Raw genomic sequence first — 21,462 nt, forward strand, 5'->3', positions numbered from 1 at the left:
CACACCCAACCACGTCCCATGACGCCACGATTCACGCAGGGTGCAAAGGTGGGTTGTCAGCTGGACTCCCCCAGTAGGAAGGACGCACTCAGCGCCCGTGTGAGATAAACGCATCCTGTTCTTTTGAAATCACGTGTGTGCACTGAGCATGCTGGGAGGCCGCGGGCGGGTTCAGTGCAGGATTTCAACACACGCTGGCTGACGAGGATCACACACTCACTCATGACTGGAAAACCCGAGACCGGCTCATCACACCTCATGTGCATCCGTTACGAATCGGAAACGAGTGAGCCACCCACAGCACCGGCGAGCTATCCACAGTGAGCCACCCACAGCACCGGCGAGCCAGCCACAGCATCGGCGAGCTATCCACAGTGAGCCACCCACAGCACCAGTCATAGAACCAGTGGGCAGTGAGCCACCCACAGCACCAGCGGGCCAGTCATAGCACCAGTGATCATTCATAGCACCAGCGAGCCACCCACAGCACCAGCGAGCTATCCACAGTGAGCCACCCACAGCACCAGTCATAGCACCAGTGAGCAGTGAGCCACCCACAGCACCAGTCGTAGCACCAGTGAGCAGTGAGCCACCCACAGCACCAGCGACCAGTCATAGGACCAGTGAGCATTCATAGCACTAGCGAGCCACCCACAGCGCCGGCGAGCTATCCACAGTGAGCCACCCACAGCACCAGTGATCAGTGAGCCACCCACAGCACCAGCGGGCCAGTCATAGCACCAGTGATCATTCATAGCACCAGCGAGCCACCCACAGCACCGGCGAGCTATCCACAGTGAGCCACCCACAGCACCAGTCAGAGCACCAGTGAGCAGTGAGCCACCCACAGCACCAGCGGGCCAGTCATAGCACCAGTGATCATTCATAGCACCAGCGAGCCACCCACAGCATTGGCGAGCCATTCATAGTGAGCCAGGCGTAGCACCAGCGAGCCAGTTGTAGAACCAGCGAGCCAGTCGTAGCACCCGCGAGCCAGTCGTAGCACCAGCGAGCCAGTCGTAGCACCAGTCATAGTGAGCCAGTCATAGCACCAGTAAGCCACCCACAGCACTAGCGAGCCAGTCGTAGCACCAGCGAGCCACCCACAGCACCAGTGAGCCAGCCACAGCACCAGTGCCCCCACGCACGGATGGGGTGGGGAAGCCTAGAAGTCACAAGGGAGCACCACGAGGCGCTGACCCACTCGGGGGATGACGTCACTGCGCCCTCGCAAGAGGTCACGGGAACCACCCAGGGCAAGTTCCCTTTCATTAGAAATACTTCGCCACCGCAGATGGAGGAAAGTCTCTCCTTTGTGGCTCCGCTTTGGATTTTTCTTCGACTCTTTAAAATTAACTTTTTTTCTCTCGGAAGTGATTGGAATTAAACAGATTTCCCACGTTCAAGCTACAGTTATGTGCTTTGATGGCAACATACGAGCTGGAGGTGTGTCCAGGTTTAAACGTTTGGCACAAGCGTTATTCAATCTAGTGGCCAAAGGCACCTGCGGCGCACGCGCAGCTCTCCTGAGCTCTCTCTGAAGTGACCCACTTAAAGAGCTGTCAGCGGGGAACTTCGGCTACACCACGGCCATCCCGGATATCCCTCCCGCTGTACTGCAAGAGCAATATATCCAAGGGCACTTGTCATATGGCAGACGGGATATCCCTCACGTTTGTGATGAAGTAATCATTCTGCCAAAGTCCAAATCCGGCCTCCAATTTCAAATTACTTCCCATCTACAGACATTTAAAAAAAATGAATTTTGACATTTTGCTTTTTAATCTATGCACACTTTATTAATCTGTAATTATTAGATATACATTCAAGCAGAGGCAGGCCCGGTGTAGTCTTCGTGGACCCCCGGGGGTCCATGGACCACATGTTACAAGCCACTGTTGCAAGGTATTGCCATATTTTACTGACACAACTTTGTCTGCTAGTAGAGAGTACTCGAGCTTCCTTTCAACCCAATAAACATGTCCGCTACCACTTAGGAGGTTCACCATGTAGGTTGTAGACCTGGCTTTTTGATATTATTCACCACAACTCAGTACTTCCAACTAAGAAATATTAGGCCCAGGGAAATTTCATCCGGCGTGATGGTTGTTAAATACCCATGATTATGTCATAGTTGCGTAATGACTACCTTCGTCAGGTAAAAATGCTATCACAGGTGCAAGGGACTAAGATGATTGAACAGAAAATGGCCTGTTGTGTGAGTTTACACTATAATTGAGAAAAGTGTTTAGCGTCCAACATAGACGCAGCGATGCCTTTCACAGCTCAAAATGTCAGACCCCCATTTCACATTGCATAATTTTTTGTAATCTTTTGGGCAATTTGTGTAATTCCTGCAACTGAAATGACACCAGTTTCACATATCAGGTACTCTACAGCAGGACTCAGCCTCCTTCAGTTGGTCCGTAATACTCTTTGGAGTTCACACAATCATCACTGAGTAATCAGAGAGAATCAGAAAAGACCCCAAGATGCCAGGGATCCTAGGAACGTCTTAAGTAGTGGTGGGCGATAAACTCTACTGGCGGAGTTTTGGCTGCTCCACTATACCGGCCGAATTTCACCAAACGTCGCGTGGCAGAGTTTTTTTTCCTCGAGCCTGGCTCGCCAATAGTAAGCTTAGCGTGATTTTCGTGTTCTAGGAGGGCACCCAGTGGGATTTTCCCAACACGGGTGTTTGTTATCGTTTGCGTTGGGAAAGCTGTCGCTCAAGTAGAAAATCTACTTGAGCAGCAGTAAAACCAACTCGAGCAGCAGGGCCCTCTGGTGCATCGCATGGTGCCATTTGCGCTTAATTCTCAGCTTGGAACAATTGCCTGGCACAAAGTCAGCTTGACATACTAATTTCTACCTGTGGAACTCCACTGAACCTTGCAGAGTTTTTATGTTTCTCCGCAGAATTCCGCGGAGTGAAATTCTGCAAGTTCCGTCCACCCCTAGTCCTAAAAAGCTTCCAGCACTAAATTACATGCATCATTTATATAGAAGTAAAATGGATTGGGTAAGTAGACAGAAGAGTTTGACACCTGTGGCTGTTTCAAATGGATGTAGTTTTCTTCTGCTAAAGTGCATTCACACCCAAATAAGAATGGGGGGCCGCCCAGAGGTCCATGACAGTGTTTAGGATATCCCATTTTTTCTGCAAGGCCTTCAGTTTTTGTCACTGATTTTCTCTAATCACCAAGTCAAACGCAGATGAAAAGTCAAGTTACGAAACAGCTTCATCCTTTTTTGGAACTGTAAACTTGAGAACAGTGGGAGTTAAAACAACACTTCAATCTATAGAAGAGGGAACGTCCCTCAAGCGGGGACATGATATTCCCATCACCCACTGCATCAGTTCACGAAGAAGGATTCTTACATATATCTTATGGTCTATATTGATCCCACTAGCACACCTATGGGGTTTACGATTTCCAGCTAAGCCCTTATGAACTGGCACAATAGCAGTGTTTTTCCATGATTTGCAGGAGTTCATTAAATAATCAAAAATAAACATTTGTTTTTTTTTAAAGTTGCGTCGGCCAAGACTGTAAAATTAGGGAAACGTCCATAATGATCATGTTGGACCCTAGGGCTTTCCAGGCGCAAGAAGCCATCTTGTCAAAGACACCATTATTTTAAATTTCTGGTCCGGACCCATTTTAACCTTCACACAGGATTAAGTTTCCCAGGTGAAATCCAGATCCTGGTCAGACAGTGGTTGAATTTCATTGGATCTCCTCTCGATCCATGGTGGATCACCATGATCTCTTTATGTGTTTTTTCAGTTCTGAAATTTCCAAAGGTATCCCAAGATTCTGTTTGTGAAAGTACTCCGTCAGTTACATATCTGGTCAAATAAATTGGAATATTCTCCTGTGCAGGCTGGTTGGCGATCTTTCAGGATGCAGAACTGCTGTAAAAATCTGTGCGTCTACTTTTCTTGCGTGAAAATCAAGGAGCATGTTCGGGATGCCTGCAGCGAATATCTTTTCATTCATTCAATAATTTATTCAACATGCCCTCCATAAGCATCCATCTTTATGGTCACATCAAAACTAATAATGAAAGGTCTACTATTTTGTCCACATTTTAGGGACAATACCTCTTTCCTCAGGAAGTGAAAATACCTTAAATGAAACACTAAACTTCTTGCCCTTCCTAGCTTCTCTTCAGGGCTGAACTGGCCACTCTGGCATTTCCGCCTTAGACTGCGACCTTGGGGGCTAGCTTTAGAGTGGGATGGGCACCCACCCATAGCCCCAAGACCCTATTCTGGTCAAAGATTCACTCAGAGTCCTGGCAGTTACCAAGCCTGGTTCTGATTTCCTATTCAGTCAGTATCGCTTTTCCACTAAATATCACATTGTCGATTCACTTGGCACTATATATAAAACACGCTTTGATAAGGCCAGCAGGGGTGGATAAAGGGCTTCAAACAGGGAATGGCAAACCTTCCATATAGGACAGATGTCACGCGTCGCAACAGCTTTTAGGATGCTCTTCCCCTTCTCCGTGCACCTCACTTACAATAGGCTGAAGCTTTTATTGTGAAAAATGCATATATTTAAATATAAAACTTAAATACTGTAACTGGATTTGTCTCCAAATCCAATAGGACTTGCCTTCGCCAATGTTTTTTTGTTGGCGCTGTGCATCATCAGCAAAACAAAATTACTTTTGTGAATGCGCACAGTATGGGTAAAAAAAATAAACAATGCCATGACATGTATGTGCTGCTGCACTTGCACGCATCATGATATTTTGGCTGCCTACCAAGATGACATGTGCTTGCCTCACCACACTTCCACACAAACACAGCATGACCATTGTTAGGTGTCGGCTACACTGCGCATGCCCGGTCTCAAAGAGACATGTCGTGTTCCATCTGAGGGCTTATACGCGCCACCCATCTCTTACTATTGGTCAACTTCAGTGTTGCTGTCATTTTCTTTGATGCCATTCGTCATGGCATGCGGACATCATGCCCTCTTCACATGTTTGACCCTCCTGTAACCCATGGACCAAGTACATGTCTCCTTTCACTGCTCCTGGTTTGCGGAGCTAATTTTTTCTTTGTTTTCAAGTACTCCATGGGAGTACCTGTGCTTCCAGGCCGTCTCCCTTGTACACATACACATATACCACTAAAATGCATGCATGTACATAAATACATTTATATAAAAGTTGTTAAAACATGAACAGCACTTTTTTTTTTGCACGATCCAATGGTATTAGAGCACTCGCTCTGTCCTCCATTTTGCCAAAGCGCAAACATGAGCCAATGATATTGGAGCGCTTTAAGTGCTCACCAGTTACATTACACAATGACACATTCATTTCTATTCATGATCCTGCTTCAATGAAGGTATTGGTCCCCCTTCATTGTTGCTTCCTCCCTCCCTCTCCATCGCTGCTTGCCCACCTCCCCATCCCCTCACCTTTCCCTGCTTGACCCGCCCCCCCACTACCTCCCTCGTCGCTGCTGCTTTCATTTCTTTATTTTTTTTTGCATGATGCGAGGATATTGGAGTGCTTGTCCCGTCCTCCATCTTGCCATAGTGCTAGCACCAGCAGATGGTATTGAAGCGCTTTAAATGCTCACAAGTTACCTTACACAATGACACATTTATTGTCGAAGGCAGGGGGAAGCGTGAGGGGGTTGCCCAGAATCACAATCTGTTCACACAACCCCGAGATTCTAACCTGGTACCCCAGTTCCCTGTCGGCAGTTGTGGCTGTTACACCACATTCTTGCTTCACTTCAAAGCTCCTCAACTGCTTCTCACTATCACTTGCACATTTGTTTAGCAAGGCCCCATTAACAATGAACAAGCACTGGTAAAGCCAACAGATCTCAGCAATGCCCGAGCTACAAGCCTTCTCAATGTGAATGTCTTTTAGCCATGTTTTCTAGCAGACCGTCTGCTGTTCAGCATGGCTGAAAGTCACTGAAAAACGTGCTATGATGCGACCAGGCCATGTCATGTCCCTTTTTGTCTGTCAGAAGGGGCAGGACAATTAACTCAGCGTTTGCTTAATATCCAGCGAGTCTGGGCTTTCAGCCATGCTGAACAGCAGATCTGCTGCTAGACATCATGGCTAAAATCCACTCACATTGACAAGGCCAATTGCTCAGGCATTGCCGAGACCAATTGGCTTTGCCAATGCTTGTTTGATTTACTGTATAAGATTGTGTAGGCCAGTAGGGGAGAAAAAAATAAAACATCTGGCAGAGGGGGAGTGGATGGTGGAGAAGGCAAAGGTGGCTTGGGGGTAGCAACGGCAAGTGGGCAGGTTAGTAACACAGGAGCTCGAAGCTGGGGGAGGTGAGGGATAATACTTTAAAAAAATACAAAAGACAAAAACAGACAGAGGTGAGGGCAGCACATGGAGTGATGAGGTATTTAAGAGGAGGCAGCAACACACGAGACACAGCAGGAAAAGACTTGCATTTCCCTTAGTGTTCATAAAAAGTAGCTCCATGAATGTGGCAATGGAAGGATAAAAGTCATCCAATCGAAAGGATGGTAAAGAGGGTAAGCTCCAGGGGAGGGACAAACACAAGAGAAAGGAAAGCCACTCAATAAGAACAAGCAAATGCCAGTCATGAGAAAGCCAACCAATCATGAGCAGCAGGTGAGCTCTAACTCCATTGTAAAGCTTCAGTGTGGGCCACAAGAGATCTTTTGCTAACAAAAGCTCCCTGCGGATGAAACCTAGATGACAACAGCTATATGAGGTGGTGTGAAGGAGACCTGTTCCAATAGCTTATCTATAGTGCCTGAAAGCCCATCTTAAGGACAGACGGGTGCTACTCTGTAAACTATCTGGATGGGTGTATAAAGGAGTGTCAGTGTGCCTCACTTCAGGACAGAGGTGGTCTAGGAACTACTGCAGCACACCTCTGAGCAGGACACAAGTGGGAAGGAATGGTCTCTAAGGCAGGATTGGCATGGATCTTTAAGGGGCAGACATGGAACATCTGTAAGATACTGTTGAGTGCCTCGCTGCCCGGCGGAGGAGTGGACTGCGAGAGCACACCCCGTGCCGGTGAAGACTGGCTGCGGGGTAGTGCCAGTGTGCATCTGGGCGGACGAGAGACAAGATGGTCTGTAAAGCAGTGCCGGTGTACCCCTCTCATCACTGTGACAGGTCATGTACCCTCCTATCAGAGGAGAAGAATCTTCCGTCATACATCCGGTGGGGCCAATGGGAGCGGCCGAGGATGAGAGCGCACTACTGAGAGCCAATATTAAGGGATCTATCAGGGGATGAGCGAAGGACAGACTATCTGCAACATCCGAACACCTCGGCTTGCAGGGACGCATTGGCCGCAGTGGGCAGAAGGCATTTCCCCAGGAGGCTGGAGGGGTGGGGCCCGGTTTTGCAGCAGTAGGGGCAGGTTTTGAGCGATTCTGCAATATTGTCCCCCAGTAACAGCTGGTGCTTTGGGTTCCCAGCCCTGCTGGTCTACTTGTGGGGCACAGAAGGGCACGTTTAGTCAAAGGGGTTCTTGTGACTTCCCACAAAGGCAATCCAGCCACTCAGTTAAAATAATACCGACACTGAGGTTTTTCTCAGAGACATTTTTCTCACTTCTTTACAAGTGGACGTCTTGGCCCTGGTTAATAAATAGGTTTTGATTACAATTTAGGAGGAGCTGTTTCCCAAACTGGGGGGGTCAGAGCTGAATTTTGACAGGTCATCAAGGTACTCGTATGGCGGAATCACAAGGATAACACACTCATATGCACGCTGTCACTCACTCATGCTCACTTGCATTTACTCACTCATTGTCACTCACACTCATTCTCTGGCTGCTTCACACTGCCTTATACTTAGTCACTCGTGCTCATTCTTTACTGCCACTCACAATCTCATTCTCACTTATGTGAACATTGCTCTGTGCAGAGAGGCCAGGGAGTGGATGGGCATATGGCTGCCGCAGCTGAGGCATACCGGTGGAGCGTTTGTAGCAAAGCAAATGGATTGTGGGGTGTCTCTGTGGAGACAGAGAAGGTAAGAAAGAATGGAAGAAATGCAGTCCACACGGCTGGGTCCTGATGCACAACTGCCAAGTATCAGTCACAAGGCGTCGCTGCACCTCAACTGATACAGAAATTAGTCCAATTCTGAATCGTGCAAAGCCACTAACACGTGCATGTCAGCTTTGGGCCCTACAACACCCTTCGAGCGTGGGTCTTGGATTATGTGAATAAACCAATATGCCATGCCCAAAGCTATAGAAAACAAGGGTACAGAGAATATATGTGCATCAAACAAAAACAAAAACAAAAAAATACAAAGAAGGCTTTCCTATACTCGAGTTTAGATCCCTCTTCATGACCTTGAAAATGGAAAAGAATTTACCCAGAGAACTGCGGGAAGAACTCGATTCAGCTCTTACGAAGACAGAGAATATTAGATGTGTACTTGATGGGATGGAAATGTTACCGTAAACTCCGATTCAAGACTTACAGGTGGACCTTCTGGCTGCCTACAGGAGGTGACTGAGGGCATATGAGTGACTTACCCCATGTAGGAAGGCCCGATTCATGGGCATTACATTTAAGTGGGTTAGTTTGGTCACAAAGGTTTTTTAATTCTAAAAATTGGGTGGCAGTTATACAAAGTTTGGGAAGTACTGTGCTAGAAGGCAGCTCACAGAATTACAATCTTACAATATGTAACCACTAAAATGATACATGTATTTAGAGATCCAGCTCTAGCCAGAAGTGAAAGCAACAATATGAGAGACTCTCCAGGGAGAGGAGATACATTTGATAGCCCAAAATCCGAGTTAAAAGGAAACTATTGCTGTACATTAGAAATATAGCAACACTGTTACCAGTGTCTGCCTTTGGTACTTTTGTGGTAGGAAAGGAAACACTATTCCGAAGGCTGGGGCCCTTTTCAGGCAGGGACATTTAGTCATGAGGGATTCAGATGCTACATAATGCTTGGCACACACCCTGGTGGGATGCCTTGGCCCTGGGACTGCTGGTTATAGGTCTGTCCCGACCACATCTAGGAAGGTACAGAGCCTTCTACAGCAAGCTGTGTGCCTGAATAAATAAAATGCATTATCCAATCTGCGTAATAACAGTTAAAGGTGGATGCTTTTCCGCTTCTCTGAGCACCACACTGGAAATGGGGAGAAGATTTTATTGTGAAAGATATTGTGTATATATATATATATATATATAGATATATATATATAAATATAAATATAAAGCTGAAATATTGTAGCTGGATGTGTGTCCACCCCAAGTTAGTCCTTGGAGGAATCAGCTCAGGACAGGTCATTCCCACCTCTCCCTCTTAGAACTTCCAACATTTGGCCTTTATTCTCTTGAAAGTGGTCAAGACCTGCCAGGGCTTAATTTGTAAAAATAAATATATAAGTAAGTGCCACAACACCTCCCTCTTTTTAACCTTTCCTGGTAATTTAACAGTATCCAACCTCCTTAGCCTCCCTCCTCGTCCCGGCTGCAGGAACTGGTGTTATTGATTACTCCTGTTAACCATGCACCACAAAGAAACTGGGGGGGAAACAGGAACAGTTCCCTGGGAGCAGACGACTAATGCCAATGACTAGCAAGAACTAACAATCACTGTATCAACCACTAACCTTGGGCTCTGGTGCAGCGTCTACCCATCAAAAAGTGCTTCAATGTCCAGTCAGAGGTAGTAGGCGCTATATAAATGCAATTAGAATACATTACAAAAATACACAATGTACCCAACACAGGAATTGGTCTCCTACTCGCCAGTCAAGCCCATAGCCTCAGGTGCCCGCAAGTCATCCAGTCTCAGATGCCCTGATCGAGGCAAGGTCTCACTGGTCCAGAGCGTTGAAGTTCACCGGTGCTACGTGTGAGTACTGCATCCAATCTTTCTTTTTGGGATTTGTAACCCTGTTTATCACACTGTAAAATCAAGACTGCAAGTTCCAGAATCAAAACAAGCATTTGCAATGCAAAGGGTCTCGCGTTTGCTCGTGTTAGAGCTGATAGCGTTGTAAACTCCTAACCGGACTTTTCACTGGTAATGAAACCTATCGGCAAAAGTGCAATTATGTACGTAACCGGAAAAAGTGCAATTAACTGTGTAACAGGGTCGATATCCTGTAAAACGCTCGACTCCTGCCAAGCGAGATCGCGCTGGGAAAATAGAGAAAAAGTAGTCCACGAGCCGGACGAAAACAGCGAGCCTCGCATGTTTTCTGTACTTGGTCGATGCGCTCGAGGAGGGCTAGCCACCGGAAAAGGCATGACGTGTGCATGCCTTCCACTAATGAAATCAAGAAGATTCTAACAGGCAAGCCCACAAACCTATAAAAGACACGGACGTGACATGGACAGGGCTGCGAGCCCTTTTTAATTCCTAAAGCGTCTCGCTTAGCGAAACCCATGCGCATGCGACGCAGGCTCAACCCTAAAAAGAAAAAAATACAAGAAGGTAGACTGAAGCAAAACCTGGGACAGGTAAGAGCGTTACTGGGGTCATACATGCCGTTTGTTTTCCTCCCTGTGCTTCAAGGGAGATTCAAGGCCCCCCCCAGATGCTGCACACATAACCCCTCATCAGTGCAATCGTCATGCCATACGCTGGAGCCCTGATTTGGTGTCCGAGTGAGTATTTGCTCTGAAATGCTCTACCTAGCAGAGGGAATCTGCAGAACAGCTGACTATATATACCCTGGACTCTGAGTCACCACAATTAACACAGGTGGAGGCTTATTAACTTGGTATGTGATTTTAAGGGCGACCGGTTACACCTGAGATAATTTATTGCTGTTATTAGAAAACCGGTGTACACCTCCAACCAGGCTATTACATGTCTAGCTGCCATTAAATGTATATAAAATGTATTGGATTTTTCCATGTGGAAGAAGTGGCTAGTGCGCGTGGAGAAAGGAAATTCAGGCCACAGCTCAGGCAGCAGAAGTGTAAAAAGGTGTTATGGCTTATAAACGCAGACATTCCGGAGTGCAGTGCGGAACATTTACGCATGTTTTGGGGGTGTACTGGTGCGTAGCCACAGAACAAGGGCCGTGCATCAAAATACGTTAACACATTGGTTCCCAACCTGGGGTCCGGTTCATCCCCCAACCACCCTTAAAAACTACCCCGATACCCCACCCACCCACACTGAGCCCTAAAACCTACCCGACTCCCCCACCCTAAAAACTGAACCCCACCCCAAAAATTAAACTACCCTACCTCTAAAAACAAAATCACCCCGACCCCACCACACCAAAAATAAAACTACACTGGCCCCCCACCTGCCTTAAAAATAAAACTACCCCACCCCTAAAAACAAAATTACCCAGATCCCCCACCCCCAAAAACCAACACTACCCAGATCCCCGCACCTGACCGTGTCCTCATCCGACGGTGACTACCTTTTTATCCGCCTTAACCACGCATGTGCTTTGTTAAGCACATGCGTGGTTAAGGCAGAGAAAATGGGACTCATTGTTAACACAAGCAAGGTTCTGCTTGCGTTAACAATGTAGGTTGTTGTACCGGAGTCGCCGTTCCGGAAGTTCCCCATTGGCTTTAATTGATGGAAACACTTGAAGCTTCCTGATGTATTCTTTTTGAGCAGTTATTTCAAGGTAGTTACTAGCTGAGCTGTGAAGTGTGTGCTTTCAAAACACAGTTCTAACAACTTAATTGTCCTCTTTCTACAACAGCGTACACAAGCGGAAAAAAAAGAAAAAAAAAAGTGGAAACTGAGAAAAGACAACTTAATAAAATAAAGCTAGCTTTACAAAATAGAAATGTTGTAATCTTGTTTGACCTGCTGGGCATGTTTTTGTCAGTTACAAGCCTTTTGTTTGCAAGACACTGGAAGTTAGAACCAAATAGTACCTCAATCACATCTGGAGAAGCAGAAGGGCACTAATTAAGTTGAATCAATCAGTGCTTGGTCCCTGCTCCACACAGAGGAATGGAAGTGATTCCAGGCACGCCTTGACGAATCACGTGGCTGTAAAGAAGAGTGTCAAGCAAACCAACCAATGGTGAGTGACAGGCGGGCTCCAAGCCCCTTACTGAAAACAACAGTATCTTGCATACGAGACACATGGCACGTGCATGCACTCGCAGGTTGGGCCCTAAAAATGTACAGTCTGGGTGTTACCAAAATCTATATTTTAAAAGCACTTTTATATCAAACCTTTTTGCACATTTTATAGCAGCTTATTTTATACTGTGTGCAATGCAAGTTTAAAACAATGGCTTGCATATCCACAGATTGTGACCTCTTTGCAATAAACTTACACAAGCCACTATTCTCCATTGGACCAATCAGGATTAAGTTCTGTGGATCTCTGGTTACAGACACCGACCTCTGCAGTGCATTAACTAACAGAGGTTTCATCCTGTACAATAGTGTATATCCCACTGATTGTATTTTCAATGAAGCTGTGCCTTATTTCCTATGTAGTTACCTGAAGGTGGAAAAAAAAAAAATGCAGAATATTTTTTTTTTTAGCCATGCCTTTGATCCCACCGCCACACTCACTCACCCCACCCCCATTGCACACAGCACCACAGTCCTCATACTTTTATTTTTAAATGTACTTGGACCTGTGTATAGAGCACAAGTGAGTGTGTATCAATTTCCTGCCATACAGGCTTTGAAGTGGATTAATGTTCATGTTAAAGACACAGGAGGCGCACGCCAAGAGCTTTAGAAGCACACGCCTGTAACACCAATACACAACTACTTTAGGTGTGTGTGGAAACTCCTTAGTAAGCACCTCGTGGAGGTTCAGCGTCTTACCTAATGCACACCTCACAGCAGGTGTGTTACATGGAGGCCTCCATTACTCAACAAAACTCAGCCAGTAACACGTCTGGCACTCAGGCAAGGCTGGACTGGCCCTAGGACTTAGGGTGTTTCCCTGGGAGGCTGGAAGGGTGGGGGCGCTTCTGTTACTGGTGGGCTGGTTTTGTAGCAGTTTGAAAAGCACTGCAGAGTTCCTTGTATATCCAATAGTGTTTTCAGACACCAATGAAAGTGTCAAGATAGCTCTGGTGAATAATGTACCTGCTGGACAGAGATCAGTTTTGCCTAGTGAGAGTTTTAACTAATCCGAGGTAGCACAGAGGGGTAATGTGCCTGCTGCAAAGACCGTGTACTATGCAGATCAAAGAGCAGTATTTTATGTGCAATGTTCAGTGGTAGACTGCTTGTGTCACAGAGATGCTCCTGTTACTGCGCAGTTCATACGTTACAATCATAATCTAGCTCAGTGAGCTATGAACGGCCATCAAAGAGCTGCTTGCAAACTGCATGGTACAGGTTAGAAAGTCGATTTCCTTCTCCAACCTTTGCTTATCCTAATTTTGCTAAAAATGGTTTGGGCAGAAATAGATTAATAGTGAAGTCAACCCTCACCGCTGGGTTACCTTCTGAATCCTGCGTTTATGCTTCCCCAGACCAGCAGGCAACCTTAAAACAGGCGCCCCTGCACTCGGGGGCAGGCGGTGAGTACACACGGGGGCCGGGGCGGTGAGTGCACTCGGGGGCCGGGGCGGTGAGTGCACTCGGGGGCAGGCGGTGAGTGCACACGGGGGCCGGGGCGGTGAGTGCACACGGGGGTCGGGGCGGTGAGTGCACACGGGGGTCGGGGCGGTGAGTGCACACGGGGGTCGGGGCGGTGAGTGCACTCGGGGGCCGGGGCGGTGAGTGCACACACGGGGGTCGGGGCGGTGAGTGCACACACGGGGGTCGGGGCGGTGAGTGCACACACGGGGGTCGGGGCGGTGAGTGCACTCGGGGGCCGGGGCGGTGAGTGCACTCGGGGGCCGGGGCGGTGAGTGCACTCGGGGGCCGGGGCGGTGAGTGCACTCGGGGGCCGGGGCGGTGAGTGCACTCGGGGGCCGGGGCGGTGAGTGCACTCGGGGGCCGGGGCGGTGAGTGCACTCGGGGGTCGGGGCGGTGAGTGCACTCGGGGGTCGGGGCGGTGAGTGCACTCGGGGGTCGGGGCGGTGAGTGCACTCGGGGGTCGGGGCGGTGAGTGCACTCGGGGGTCGGGGCGGTGAGTGCACTCGGGGGTCGGGGCGGTGAGTGCACTCGGGGGTCGGGGCGGTGAGTGCACTCGGGGGTCGGGGCGGTGAGTGCACTCGGGGGTCGGGGCGGTGAGTGCACTCGGGGGCCGGGGCGGTGAGTGCACTCGGGGGCCGGGGCGGTGTGTGCACTCGGGGGCCGGGGCGGTGTGTGCACTCGGGGGCCGGGGCGGTGAGTGCACTCGGGGGCCGGGGCGGTGAGTGCACTCGGGGGCCGGGGCGGTGAGTGCACTCGGGGGCAGGCGGTGAGTGCACACGGGGCGGTGAGTGCACACACAGGGCCGGGGCCGGGGCTGTGACGGTGAGTGCACACACAGGGCCGGGGCTGTGACGGTGAGTGCACACACAGGGCCGGGGCTGTGACGGTGAGTGTACACTCTGTGTGTGCTGCAGTGTTCATAGTTCAGCCTGGGGGCACAGCCCCTCCCGGAGTGGGGCCCAGCAAGTGGCGGCCTGCGACACACACACACAAAGATGCACACACACCGAGACAGGTAACAACATATTTGCACACTTAAATATAGGAAGACAGAGACAGTGACAAAGGCTAACACACACCCCGAAACAGGCAAAAACCGATCTGCACACCTAAACAAAGGCCGACAGAAACGGACAGAGCCACGACGACGAACACACACACATGCTGGCATAAAAATACGCCTTAAAAAAGAAACCAAAGCTGCGGCATTGCACACAGGCCTGCATACAGAGGCACGCGGGCCGACAGAAACAGGCAAGATCGAAACAAACACGTGTCTAAATGAACAGACACAGACCCGTGCCGAGAATCACACAATGCAACACACCCCCACATACAGGCAGGGAAACAGAACCAGACGCGCCACGGGAGGAAGCCACGAACAGAAACACACAAACACAGGCCTGATGTGTACAGCCACAGCAATCCAGGTGAACACACACAGGCGCATGCGAACAGGGTGAAAAGCGCAAAACACAGGAGAACAGATAAAAACATATAAGCCTGCACAGACATCCAGGTAAACACAGCCAGACACACGCGAACAGATAGACAACCACACACACAACCAGGCGAACAGATCATGACAGGCATAAACACACACAGGCACACGCGAACAGACAGACCAGCAGGCAGACGAATAAAGACACAAATACTCCATTCACAACAAACAAATGCAGCCAAGCTCACCCTGTCTAATTTTCCGCCATCACAACAAAAACGTGTCCTTCTCCCTTAAAGTTTATAATCGTGTGACGAGGCTCCCTTCTAGTTTAATGTCACTGCGATTGTGATGCGGTGCCCTTTACGGTCAATTGTACCTCAAACACTTATATTTGTAACTGTAAAACGCCCTAAAGTCGAGAATGGCGTGGTAGGCGCTTCACAAAACTTTAAATTAATAAAATAACACGCGCAGGTGAAGCTGCGTTCAGACAGGGCTGCGGAGGTGCCCCCTCTGGAGCCGCCTCGGGGCGGGTCCATCAGTGAGGAAGCGCTATATGCACCTTCCTTCACTCAAGGCGCAGAGCTGGCTGGGCAGGCAGCACCGGCACCCACTGTTCTCACACCCAGTCTTTATTTATAGTCCAGTATCTGTCCAGGTAGCGGTCCGAGTCTCGGCTGGACAGATCGAGGTATGGCCTCACCCCGGCTGGAGCTACCTTGTTGGGCCCTATAATAGCTGAGCAGAATTCGGAAATACCAGGGCGCAGCGCTCCGTGAATCACACACACTCATTCCCCCGCCTACGCCATGTGTGACCCTGGGAATCCAGCGAACTGCCCCGTATGAATATGTATTCATTGCTTGCTGCTGCCACCACACTCACAACCACGGGAGACACCCAAGGAGAATCATGGGTGCAGGCAGGCACGTGGCCTGCTTCAGGCCCAGGTCACCCTGTGCACGAGGAACGCCTGCAGGTGTCACGTGCCTTGTGTCAGCCACCATGTCTGTCTGTGCATTGAGGGTCCCCTGGGTATCATGGGATACTCACCAACACACACACCACGGAAGACACCCAACAGGTTCATGGGTGCACGACAGACACGTGGCCTGCTTCAGGCCCAAGTCTCCCTGTGCACGAGGAACGCCTGCTGGTGTCATGGGACTTGTGTCAGACTCTAGGTCTGTGCTTTAACCCCTAGGACTGTCGTCGGCCCACCTTCCCTACCCCCCAATTCTGCTTGTGAATAAAGGGGTTTCTGCACATGGCTTCACGTCCTCTGATCCCCTGCTTATTACGAGGTCTCTAAAGTCAAGCACTGTGCACTGAGCAGTGCTGGAATTAGAAAACATTTTACTCTGGGAACCCATAAATTGGAAGATCAAGGTGTACAACAAAAAAGGGGTGGAGTCGCTAGGAGGGTAGTCATGAACACAGTATGACAGCTAACTTATTCAGTTATTTTTAAAAACTGCCAGAAAGACATTGGCGACAAGGAGAGAGGTGACAGTGAATTTGTTCTGGCTTGATTGGCTGCAAAATCTGCAACGTCCTATGGGGTTAAGGCACCTGCTACGGAGAGCTTTGTGTCCCCAGTCTATTTCAGGAAATAATAATAATATTGCTTAAGTAACTCTTGTGGCTAATGTCTCCTACACAGCTCGTTTATCATGCAGATTTTTATTTTATGTAGACCGGTAGAGGGGCTACTGCTTTTGACAAAGAGATCCATTTATTACTTCCAGTTCATAAATTGCAATCCTTCTAATATAGCACAGTGAGCTATGAATCAGCGTCAAGGCCCTGCTTGCAAACTGCAAGGCATAGGTTTAGAACCTTATTGGGTTTTTCTCGATCTGTTGTTATTATAAGGCTGCTAAAAAGGGTTTCTTAAGGTAATGATGAAGTCATATTTGTAGGGTCAACCACAGGCACTGCCTCACGTTTTAAATCCTGTGTTTCTCCCGGTCATGCACATTAAACGTGCAAGATCCCTCTGCTATGTCCCGGCCCAGACATGGAACGGGCTACCTCTCACGCTCAGGCAGACCACATCACTGAAGCTGTCCAGGAAGGAAGTCAAGACCTGGCTCATTGATTGATCAGCACACCCACATACAACGCCATGAGACCCTACGGGTGATTAGCCGCACTTTAGAAATCACTGATTGATTGATGCAATCCCCACCAGTCAAGATGAAGGGGGACTCCTACACCTTGAAACCTTAATTGTCTTATGTACCATCCCGTACATTGATTTAAACATGTGTATAATTTATGTCAATATATAATTTGTGCTTGTGATATAAAGCGCTGACACTGTACACCTGGATGAGTAGCACTATAAAAGACAGCATAAACAAAAATTAAGTGGTACTTTAATTGTTTTTCTTGTAAATGCTTGTACACACTGATACGTCTGACACTCTTGCAGTGCCTGAGCAGTGCATATACAGGGACCGAAAAACTTGAAAAGGTCGACTCCAAATCTTAAGTTTCTCACAAGTACTTATGAAGTGATACAAGTTGAGTGCCCTGGCTTTCCTCTGTTGGGTTGGCATCGAAGTGTTAGTCTTCAGGTAACACCCAGCCAGAATAAGTCTGAAACAATAGGAGGGCCCATGGCTCTTTAAATCAGGTCTTTGTTTTGGGTCCAGCTGGCAGTGAAAGTAGTCATAAGGCCCTTTCACCACCTACAAGTTGCTGCTCAGAATGAAAGACAGACAACATGCAGGCGATGCTGAATGTGACCCGGTGTCTGCAAATTGCACCAGATAAAATCCTGTATATTTCACCGATGGCATCCAGATCCCTGATCTGTCTCAATAATAGCTGCTGGGTCCAGCTGGATCCCCCTTCATTCCAGCACTTGCACTGAGGAATACCCGACATACCCCAGCTCCTAGGTCTGTAAGTGAACAAGAAACCTTGAAGTTGTCACATGATCTGCCCTAGAACACCCCCCACCCCCAAACTCTGACAGTGGACTGAGGTGGCAGGTTCATCATACCTTCTTATACACCCCCAGACCTGATGAGAAACCCACCCCCTCCCATCTGACTGAAATCACCAAGATTCACCCTCAAAGGGGCGCCTTATGCACACTGGTGGATGCCACGGGTGGGCTATGGCCTGTTTCACCCTAATGTATACCGAGGGGTCCCTGGGAGGTAAGAAGTGTGATATCCGTGTCAGTCAGTGCTTCATTTGTGCTTGTTGTTTCCGGTGCTGAGCACCAGCACTTAATTTTGAGGGCCGGGGCTTATTCTTCTGCCTCAAGCATTTGCTGCTAACAAAAGACACATATGGGATAGACGGGGGAAGGGAAAAATGAAAAAGCGTCACAAAGGGAGAAAGCTGCAAGAGTGAGCTGAAGGGGCCGGGAGTGGCTTTATATGGATTGAAGAGGCCCGAGATGGCTTCAGGATTGCGCCGCTTCAGTATTCAGTGTTCACACATTTAATTGCAGCAGCTGCGAGTTTAAGGAGAGGGCTTTGGGCACCGGTACCTTTTTATTTACAAATTAAGCACTTGTGTCAGCTCATGGATTTCCTTGCATCTATGGATCCTAAAGGGATCCAGCCGCCTGCATCTGCCCCTATGGTTATTTGAGTGCTGAGGGGTCCCTGAGAGGGAAGGGGTGTGAGGTGTGTGTCAGCCCCTAGGCCTTCACACCCACACCTCTGGGTTCCAGAGGGTGTCAGCACACAGCCAGATTCTGCCCTGGGAATACTTTTATAGTGAGGAGACGTGTGTGGGGCCTGTTTCAGGTCCTAGGCTAGGGGAGTGCAAAGGGGGGGGGGGGGGAGGGTACCAGAGGAGTCAGCAGCCTATGTACTGAGGGCTCCATGGAAGGGAGGGCTGACTGATCTCTGCCCCTAGGTTTGCTCCTGTGCTAAAAAGTGGGGCGAGAGGTGCATTTCTGCTTTCAGCCTGGAATGGTCACTGAAGAGCCCCTGAGACTGATGTGCACCTCTAGGCCTGCATGTTAACTGAGAGGGATATACCTCCAGTTTCAGCCCCCGGGGTGCGCGTGCATATTCACCCAGGCACCACTGAGAACGCTCTGCGCCTTATTTAAATCCATATACATTGCAAGGTCGAAGGTCACATTCTTTTAAGACACTGGGACAATAAGTGATTTGCCTAAAATCACAAGACGCCGCGGCGACGCCGAGACCCGAACCTGATTCCCCAGCTCCAGGGTCAGCAGCTCTGGTGGCGAGGCCTCATCTTCTCACCTGGGCCTGGATGCTCACGAGGAACCCCTGAGAATAAGGTAGGACTTGTTGCCCCAGCAGTGCGCGTCCTTTTCAAACCCCCGAGGGTGGCAGGGGAGCTACAGCTCCCATCTCTGTCTAGGCGCTAACGATGGAGCGTGACCGCTCGTGACCTCGGAAACTGCTCAGGTGCCTTTTAGAGGGGCTACGCCACCCCCTCGACAATTATGGCGCACACCCACGTACACGCATGCAGTGCCCCACAGCTTTTTATATATTTTAGGGGAGCGTCCACTGATTCCAGAGTACTCCAAAGACCATCACAAGCCTAAACACTTATCTTCGCCCCTCCCACCCTTCAAAGTCAACAAACCACGTCCTTCACCTCTCAACCATCTGAAACAATCAGAGACACGTGTGGTTCTGTCCAGAGCTCGTCAGCCTGAAGAAAACACGGTTTCAGACTAGTGACAGTGCTCTCGGGGGTCTAACATGCCAGGTGTAGGGGTACGTCTGAGCAGTGTCACCGCACACATCCCCTCCAGGCACAGAGGTGTCACGATCAGCCACGACAAGCGTGTACTCACTCCCGCCTGTGGCTGACTTGGGGGTGCACACTTCACCCACATCCCACATGGCCACCTGTCACGCTGCTAGGGTGACCAGGAGACCACTTTCCATCCCTGGACCTCGCTCTCACGTATCAATGTTGTCATCAGGTGTGTTGGTTCAATTGTAATAAATGAACACTACATCTCCCAGAATGCACCTTTGTGTACATTCAAACTCCGAACTTTAAAAGGTGTGTCCGGTGACATGGATTCCCACTACGCCACCCCTACAAGCCCAGGAATCCGATCGCGCAGGTGTAAAACTGGAAACCATATGGAATCTGGGTCTGAAGTTTACGTCAGCAGGGAGTCCACGCACTCGTGTCTAGCGCGGCGAAGCAGCAGTGAGAAGGCATGTAGGCGCAAGAAGACGCGAACTATTCAAGTAAATTGCTTATTCCCTCGTGCCCACCTCACCAGGCAGGCCGAACAAAGAACCCAAACGGGCAACTTTTCAGAAAGAGACGGAGGTACACCGCAAGCCCTCACTGTGTGCCAGACCACGAACCACACACATCTACCCCCCTCCCTCCCAAAGAGGCCACACACCTCCCAAGGTGAGAAGGCGCAAAACGAAGCTTGTTGCATCAGAAACCGGGCAAGGGGCGCCCCGCACCCCCCGTTAAATGTACTATTATGCTTTTATTCGTGACTTATACGGAAAATGCCATCCACCCAACTAGGGCACCGCAGCTGGTCGGGCGGGTAAACAGAACTTTCGCCCCCCTTTAGACTCCCAGAAAAGTTTTGAAGTTAATTGCAAAGTTCTCCCGAAGGAGTCTGCGCTCTTCCCCCCACCCCCGGGGCACCCGTCGAGTCACCCATGGAAAAATACAGACACTAGTGAACTCAACAACCTCACCTTAAACACCCCCAGAGAGGGGGCATGTACCAAGCTCCCCCTCCCGGCCACCCTCCCCCATGCCGGCCGGGGTCCCCTAAACGCCCAGAGACCACAAGGGAACCTTTGTGCGCCCGCCGAGCAGACATCAAGCGCTTTGAAAACTTCCTCGCCCCACCGTGCCCAGGTTCACTCCCACCCCTCCCCCTGGCAGAGTCTGGGGTTCACCGGGTCACTTACCTGCACAGGTACCCCGACTCCTAGACCAGCAGAGACCCGATCGGGAGATGTGACTGCCTTGGCCGTCTCCAGCTGTACTGAGGCTCTCGGTGGAGGTGGCGTCTCAGGCGGAGCAGTCTCTCCCCTCCCTCCAGCTCTGTCTCCTTCCTTCCCTCCCTCCCACACCAGGCCTCCCCCTGGTGGCAGCTCTGGGGAGCACCGGGGTGAACCCTTCCCCTCCAGCAGGCGGATAAAACTCCCCCATCCACGCCTGTTTATCGGAATCCAAACATATCTTTGGAGTGAAACAGAGGGTGTCTCGGCACCCGGGGCTTCGTGGAAGAGGGGCGCCTTTTATTTATATTTTAGACGGACCTCCTTTGCAAACGCAGCTAAAGATGGATAGAACCAAACGAGCATCGTTTTTTTATTTCTTACAATTTTAGATATTGATAAAATTGGCCCAAGGGCTCTGCACGAGCACCGGATTACTTTACACAAGGACAGATATTTTTTTTAAAGACACCAGTGGATTAAGTAGTTAGCCCAGAATCA

General features: G+C 49.4%; 1 protein-coding gene across 2 annotated transcripts in view; it reads right to left on the minus strand.

Moving 5' to 3' along the window:
* Positions 1-21,069, minus strand: part of CD82 (CD82 molecule) — a 156,632-nt gene extending 135,563 nt beyond the window's left edge. Inside the window, exon 1 of one of the 2 annotated variants that reach the window (XM_069221794.1) lies at positions 20,929-21,069. The gene's annotated coding sequence lies outside the window, so the exon portion shown is untranslated. The remainder of the gene's footprint in view (positions 1-20,928) is intronic. The other variant, XM_069221795.1, reaches the window with a different exon arrangement.
* Between the last annotated feature and the right edge of the window lie 393 nt (positions 21,070-21,462).

This window comes from Pleurodeles waltl, chromosome 3_1, assembly GCF_031143425.1.
Source record: "Pleurodeles waltl isolate 20211129_DDA chromosome 3_1, aPleWal1.hap1.20221129, whole genome shotgun sequence".
Lineage (NCBI taxonomy): Eukaryota > Metazoa > Chordata > Amphibia > Caudata > Salamandridae > Pleurodeles > Pleurodeles waltl.